Raw genomic sequence first — 7,538 nt, forward strand, 5'->3', positions numbered from 1 at the left:
GACCTGAATGACTTTCAGCGACTAAAATCTAATGTTTTAGGCCTTCTATAATACGACATGCGTTAGACTTTGAAGGTGATCTAGTTAATAGCAGAACTTCAAACAAGTGCACGTACATGCACACAACGAACGACAGCAGCTCGCATCGCTGTTGCGTTAGCGCTCGGACTCGGATCAACGTGATGAGAAGCGTTTCTTTTATAATTTTTTTTCTCCTAACAGGCCAAACCTTATTGCCACCTCTCCTCGCATACTCTCCCCTCATCTCTATCCCTCGTCCTCCTCTCTGAACTTGAGTACGTCTCCCACGAGGCACGGCTTAGATGTGTCCCATATATTGCTTTCGCCTAGCGTTGTGTACGACAGCCTTCGGTAAAGCTGTAGGTTATATATCCTCACGGTACACACTACCCGGTACCGCGCGGCCGGAAGGCGAGCCGATAGCGAGAGGACGCTTGGAGAAAAATGTCCAATAGCTACGGCCTAGTGCCCACGGGCATGCTGGATACGAGTTGGCGGCGGTACAGGAGAGGGAAAGAGGGTACGCGCAGTGCGCCTTTGGTGTAAGCCCGCTTAAGCCGCGCCCCGGTTCTGCGGGGGCCATCGTTCACTGAGAGTGCCCCAGGTCCTCGATGTGCTCGAAGGAATCTCTACCCACCACGGCGGAAACCGAGAGAAACATCCGTGGTTGTGTTCGTAGCCTCTTCATAACTGACTGAAAAATCTGTACGTAACCGTTAATCGCGCTCGAGTCTGCGTGTTCGCCCGAGCGAAAAGGAAGCTCTTAGCAGCTGTAAGTCTATCAATTCTTCCCGCGAGACTTTTTTCTCGTGCCGTGTGTTTTACGAGTCCCTATGCGTTCAGAAAATTGCAACAGCGCCTTATGACGTTTACTCGGTCGAACACGTACACGGCAGAATGCGTATTCATATCAAAATGCCAAATAAGGACGACCTAGAGTGTCAGGAACTTGGATGTTAAGTGTATTTCTGGAAGAAGGAAAGACAGATGCCTACTGTCGCACGCGCAGGTTACAAGCCCAAAGTATGGTGGAAATGTACATATCTGTTTTGATTAGGTTAAAACAATGCAAATAAAAACACAGAAGACAGTGCACGAATGAATTTTGAATACAGTAGGCCGAGGACGAGCATGCTTTCACTTACTGCTACTCCACACAGAGAGGCAAAAGCAGAAATTCCGATAAAATACTTAATGTATACGTGAGCATTACTGCTGCGGCTCATACATTTTGCGATTTTCGCGGCTGTTTTGTGTGGGAGATGCAAGTCTAGTTTGTTATAAATTAAACTGCTTTATCGTTGTCTTTACCTTGTTGTAAACGCTTTAATAATGGACTAATTACCCTTAAATAAGACAAATAATTGTGTTATGACTAACTATTTAGTAATTAATTAAGTATTGGTATAACTAGTGAGGTACTGACTAATTACCTAAGGGCTAATTTTGTATTAACTGAGAGGTTATTATACTGCATTAGTTTAGTTACCCTTCAGATACATACAAGTATCAATTACTCCTATTTGAACTATTATACATCTCCTATATAAATCTTGTGCGCTCATGTATGCGGGATCGCACCCCGGCCTCGGCGGCAGCTTTTCTTTGGAGGCGAAAAGCAAGTCGCCCGTGTGCTGTGCGATATCAGTGCACGCTAAAGAACCCCAGGTGGTCAAAATTTCTGGAGTCCTCCACTACGGCGTCTCTCATATCCTGCGTCGCTTTGGGACGTTAAACCCCACAGACCAATCAACATTCTTGACGAATCGTACGGCCACCATAAGCCTGTGGAACCTCAAGACGGACAAATTCCTGGTAGCGGACAAAGGCATCCCGCAAGGTTCTGTTACATCACCCCGCTTGTTTAATATCGCTATGACGAAACTCCCGAAGGATCTAGATAAAATCAAAGGCATACGACATGCTTTATATGCCGATGATATAGCAATATGGATTCGAGGCGGCTGCACAGGACAGCAGCAAGACGCCCTTCAGGAAGGCGTCAACTGCACCAACATATACCTAAATAATTGTGACTCATCTGCGCAGCAGAGAAATCTGCACTCCTATTTCTTAAAGCCGAACTCGAGGAAGACCACCAAAAGATGACATTCCTGATCCGAAAATCTTTCTTAATGAAACCCATATATCCCTCAAGCCGACTTTGTCCACATTTTTGGTCTAAACATCCCAAAAGATGGATCAGGGTCCACAACACTCCCAAGACTTCCAGGCTACTGTTACTCAAGTGGCGCACCTGGTCCGCCGCGTGACCAGCAGAAGACACGGTATGAAATACAAAAGATACCGTCCGCATTATTCAGGCTTTCATCATAAGCCGCATAACATACGGAACACCATATTTAGACCTAAAGAAAGCAGAAGTGGATAAACTCAACACTCTCATCCGTACAGCCATCAAAATCGTCATCGGTAGGTATATCCGAACGTGCCTCTACGCAACGCCTCCTCCACCTCGGTCTTCACAACACGTGGGAGGAGCTTGCCGAGGCCCACAAAGTAAGCCAATTGGAACGCTTAAAACTAGCAGAAACTGGGCGTGCAACCCTCAAGAAACTGGGATACAAAGAAGGCTTAAAACAAAACAAAAACACCAAGCAGCGCATCCCGGACGAAAGCTGCTAATACATCACCCCCCCCCCCCCCCCCCCATCCCGCAAAATATGCGTCCTACATACAACAAAGACCGGCGCCAGGCAAGAGTTCGGGCCCTGAGCAAAGCGCACGGAACAAATCCGGAAACGGAATAGACTGCTGCAGTAAAATGCCCATGAAGACAAGCCCACTCCATTAGCATTATGGATTCCACATTTACAGAAAAGACCTCTGCAACTATTCCAACAAATGAGTCTGACGCAGCCGAAGAGGCCGCAATCGCCTTAGCGATCTCGACGAGTAAAGAACATGTCGTCATTCTCACTGATTCACAGTCTGCATGCAGAAACTACCAAAAGAGGGAAGAATTTCCAGCATAGCACTTCAAATCCCCCGTTGCACCACAACTCACTACCTCCGAGACACCTAAATCATATGGACTCCGGGACACACTCACTTGGAAGGAAACGAGGCCGTCAACGCCTCAGCCCGAGGATATGCTAACCAGGCACCACTTCCAGAGGAATTTCGGAGAACACAAGATGTACCCAAGAAATATACTGACATCCTCCTGCATTAGAGACTTTACTTGCCAGAAGAAAACATTCCCCACACCACAAGAAACTAACCAGAGAAGAAGCAGTCATACTCCGAAAAATCCAAACCAACAGCCACGTCCACGGCACTTTACTACACAGAATCTCGACCACCACCTACAAATATGAATGCGCATTTTGCAACGTACCAAGCACCCTACAACATATGGTGTGGGGATGCAAGAAAATGGATGGTACTATAACCACCATGGCCATAACCGAAGAGCAGTGGGAGACTCAGCTGTCAAGTCCCAGCCTGGAGGATCAGCGTAGTCTGGTCAACCGGACTCGGGAGATGGCTCGGGTTCACGACTTCCTGGACTGAGGAGGCTGCCCACCTAGGGCTGAATATTTCACGCCTACTCAGAAAAAAATGTTTATCTCTCTCTCTCTCTCGCTCTCGCTCAAAAGCGTAAGCAACGGCCGCGCAACCTTCCCCCTCCCGACATCCCATCGAGTGCCACCACGACGTAGGCAGGCAAAACCCGCGCCCAGTATCCCCGCCCCAAGAATACCCCAAAGACCTCATCATCATCCTTATCATGCCCATTCGTGCTAATCGTGCATGCAAGCAGCCATTATGGTGACGTCTCTGAATAGCAAACCCGCGTGATATGCAAACGATGTTCCCAAATAACATGATTACGAGCTATATTATTATGCCAGCTACGAACGCCATATTTTTTGCATTTATAGAATCAGCGTTATCGGGCGTAAAAGTGAAAAGTGAAGTACACAAAAGAGTCACCCTGCCGTGGTGGTGCAGTGGTTAAGATGCTCGGCTACTGTGCCGGAGTACACGGGTTTGATCCCGACCGCCGGCGGCTGCGTTTCGATGGAGGCAAAACGAAGAGGCGTCCGTGGGTTGTGCGATGTCAGTGCATGTTAAAGATTTCCATGGTCGAAATTATTCCGGAGCCCTCCACTAAGGCCCCCTTTCTCTCTTTCCGCTTTCATTCCCACCTTTCTCTCTTCTCGACGTGGGCCCGCCGGGGTGGTGCAGTGGTAAGACGCCCGACTACTGTGCCGGAGTACCCGGGTTCGAACCCGACCTCGGCGGCTGCGTTTCGATGGAGGCGAAACGAAGAGGCGTCGTGTGCTGTGCGATGTCAGCGCACGTTAAAGATCCCCAGGTGGTCCAAATTACTCCGTAGCCCTCCACTATGGCTCCCCTTTCTCTCTTTCCACTTTCACTCCCATCTTCCTCCCTTCCCTTACGGCGCGGTTGCGGTGTCCACGGAAAAACAAGTGAGACAGTTACCGCGCCTTTCCCTTCCTCTAAATAAATCAGTTTTTCTCGACGTGGTTGAGGTGTCCACAGAAAACAAGGGAGGCAGTTACCACGCTTTCTCTTCCTATAAATAAATCAATCTTACGGCGCGGTTTAGGTGTCCTCAGAGCAAGTGTGACAGATACTGTGCCTTTTCTTTCCTGTGAACCATTTATTATTATTATTATTATTATTATTATTATTATTATTATTATTATTATTATTATTATTATTATTATTATTATTATTATTATTATTATTATTATTATTATTATTATTATTATTAAGTACCCAAAAGAGCCAAGTAAAGATGAAACACGCCGTGTAAAAGTCCACTTCTATGGTGTCTGTCGCTGCGGCGCTCTGTGTACGCATACTGTTCGACGATGGCAGGCGTGCGCGCGCAGAACAAATTACATCAACAAAAATATGAGGCAAGGCATTTTACTTTTTTAGCCCACCGCCGCAGTGCGATGAGGGCTTTTGAGTGGAAGGCGTGCGAAATGAAATACAGAAGCGAATGGCTTCCCTGATAGGGAACTGAGCAAAGGCATCCACAGGGAGCCGAGGAAAGTGATATGCTTTGAAATGGGGACCTCTTCGCCTTTCGCGCGTCGGCGACCCGTTAACTTTGTTCTTTTTTCCCGGCTTCCCCAGTGCACTCCTTGAGGCGGCGCCCTGAAATCACTGCAGCGGCCAGGAAATTGAGGGAAAAGAGCCCTCGGAGGCGAAGCGCAGGAGGGGAACGCGGCGACAGCGTGTCAGGAACAAACGCCCGTCGCGGAATTGATAGACGTGCTTAGAAGCCCACACGGTTTCTTATGATGCGGAAACACGCTTGCGCGTCTCTGCAGTAAGGAATAAAAAAACGGCGAAAGAAAGAAAAAGACTGCAAAAATACCACGAAAGAAAAAAAAAAAGACAGATGCACGGGAGGGCTTGTTTTTATTTATCTTTTTTTTTTTTGCCCCTGCTTGGTACAGGTTTGAGAAGACGGGAAAGAATACATGTGAGGGATGCGAAAAACTAACAATAGCCATCACTAGCAATCATACCCGGCACCACAGCCAGCCCCCAAACTGCACCAAAGTTGCACCGGAAGGCACGCGGGGTCGAGTCAAGAAAGCAGCAGGGGATTGAAATAAAAAGTCATAATATTAGCGAAAAAAAAAACGTCTGAAACGATAAACTGTGGCTTCGTGAGACGCAAACAAACATACATGGCGTCTACATAGTGTTCATTGTACGTCAGGTCAATATATATAAAGCACCGAACGGAGCGGACTTCTGCTTCGGCCTTCGTTTACGTTTCTCTTGTTTCTGAAAGCAGCAATTTCAAACAACCGTGGCGTGTAGCGATCTGACGAAATGATTTTTCCGGTCTCCCAACGTACAGCATTCCCCCATATATTCGCTGAATGAAAGACAGCGAGCGAGATTCAAGGAAGCCTTTCGTTTTCCTGCCCCGTTTCTCACAAGCATTTCTTTTCTTACCCGATAGGAGATAGAAATGTCTCTGATTGAAAGCCATTTATTGGTGCCGTAGTGCCTTGGTTGCTGAGATGTTCCAACAGACGCTTTGTAAATACCACTATTTCCTTTTTCCTTTGGCAGCTCGTTCGATGAGACAGCCGTCGGCGTAGTAGTTGTAGTTGTCGGCACCACGTGCCGGGAATAATCAGAGGCTGCGTAAAAAGCGTAAAAAAAATCCTATCATGGTAATTTGTGGTTGTAGTAATTGGCGCCGGTTGACTGATGCATCAAAGGTGGTGACGCAATAATCAAATCACTTTAATTAATTGATGAATGAAAGAAATAAAAAGAGGACAAAGGAGTTTAAAAGCTGCCAAATGCTCAGAATGAAAAGCCAATGCTTGATGATACTAATTTAGGTAACTTGCAGTGTGCGGCTGATAAATGATTAATAAAAAAAAATGAAAAAAAAAATTAGAAAAGGGTTTCAATGGTGTTAAAATGCTCAGAATGAAAGGACAATGCTTGATACTAATGAACGAAATTCGGAGAGTGAGAGTGATCAGTCAAATAATCGCAATAATTGAAAAATTATGTGCCCTGGCAGCTCTGTAATAGAGTTGAATTAACTTTACATATTTACTCTCCGGGAACTCTGTAGGATCCTGGACATATAAAGGATTTCGGTGCTGACCCCTGACTTGGACACGATATACGATATATGCACCACTTGGACACGATATACGCACCAGACTGGATGACGTCCAGTGGAAAAGGAAGCATTCACAAGGGCCAAAATGTTCGGAACGGAAAGTGTTTGCTGATGCTAAGTATCGATGTATAAACAACTAAATATATAAATAAATAAACAAGATAAAAAAGTGAATAAACATCACTCGTGCGTGTGTAGCGCTTTCTTAATAGCTTGTGTCTCCCCCGGCGTTGCCTCGAATGCAAATAGCGCACTCTCCTGAACGCGCACTGGTACACATCAAGTTTCAGAAAGTGGCGTCCGAGCTTGTCGGTGACGTCATCGGCCGGATGTGTATAAGATAAAAAATAGTAAAAAAAAAAAGAAAAAATGGTAACTTATCGCCCGTGTTTGTGAAACGCTATCGAGCCATACCATTAAGGTTAAATGTCCACCTAATTTTTTTTTTGTCTGGCCTAACTTATCGTGCCCATATTAAACTATACTTTGTGAAGTTAGTGACTTTTTCTCATTAGTAAAATTTAGAATAGGGTGACCCTATCGGTTTGGGGGATAGGGGAATAAAGGAGCTTCAGTGTCCATGCTTTCCAACCTAGCCACATCTACTGCCCTTTCATCGCAGCATTGTGTGCATGCGCATCGACGTCCTGGTATTCTCTTGTTCTTGTAACGATAGCGCATCCCTATTCTGGAGCTGCGTATTGTGCACTTTTGTCTATCAATAAATCCTCAAGCCACTGATAAAAATATTATGAGAGCACCTAAGTCACCTTACGTGCTGCAAAGCGAAAGCCGTTTGGCCGCCCTGCTGCGATCCTTGGAAAGCCTCAGATTCATACAGAAAGAAACA

This window comes from Amblyomma maculatum, chromosome 3, assembly GCF_055883805.1.
Source record: "Amblyomma maculatum isolate TAMU_Amacu chromosome 3, ASM5588380v1, whole genome shotgun sequence".
NCBI lineage: Eukaryota > Metazoa > Arthropoda > Arachnida > Ixodida > Ixodidae > Amblyomma > Amblyomma maculatum.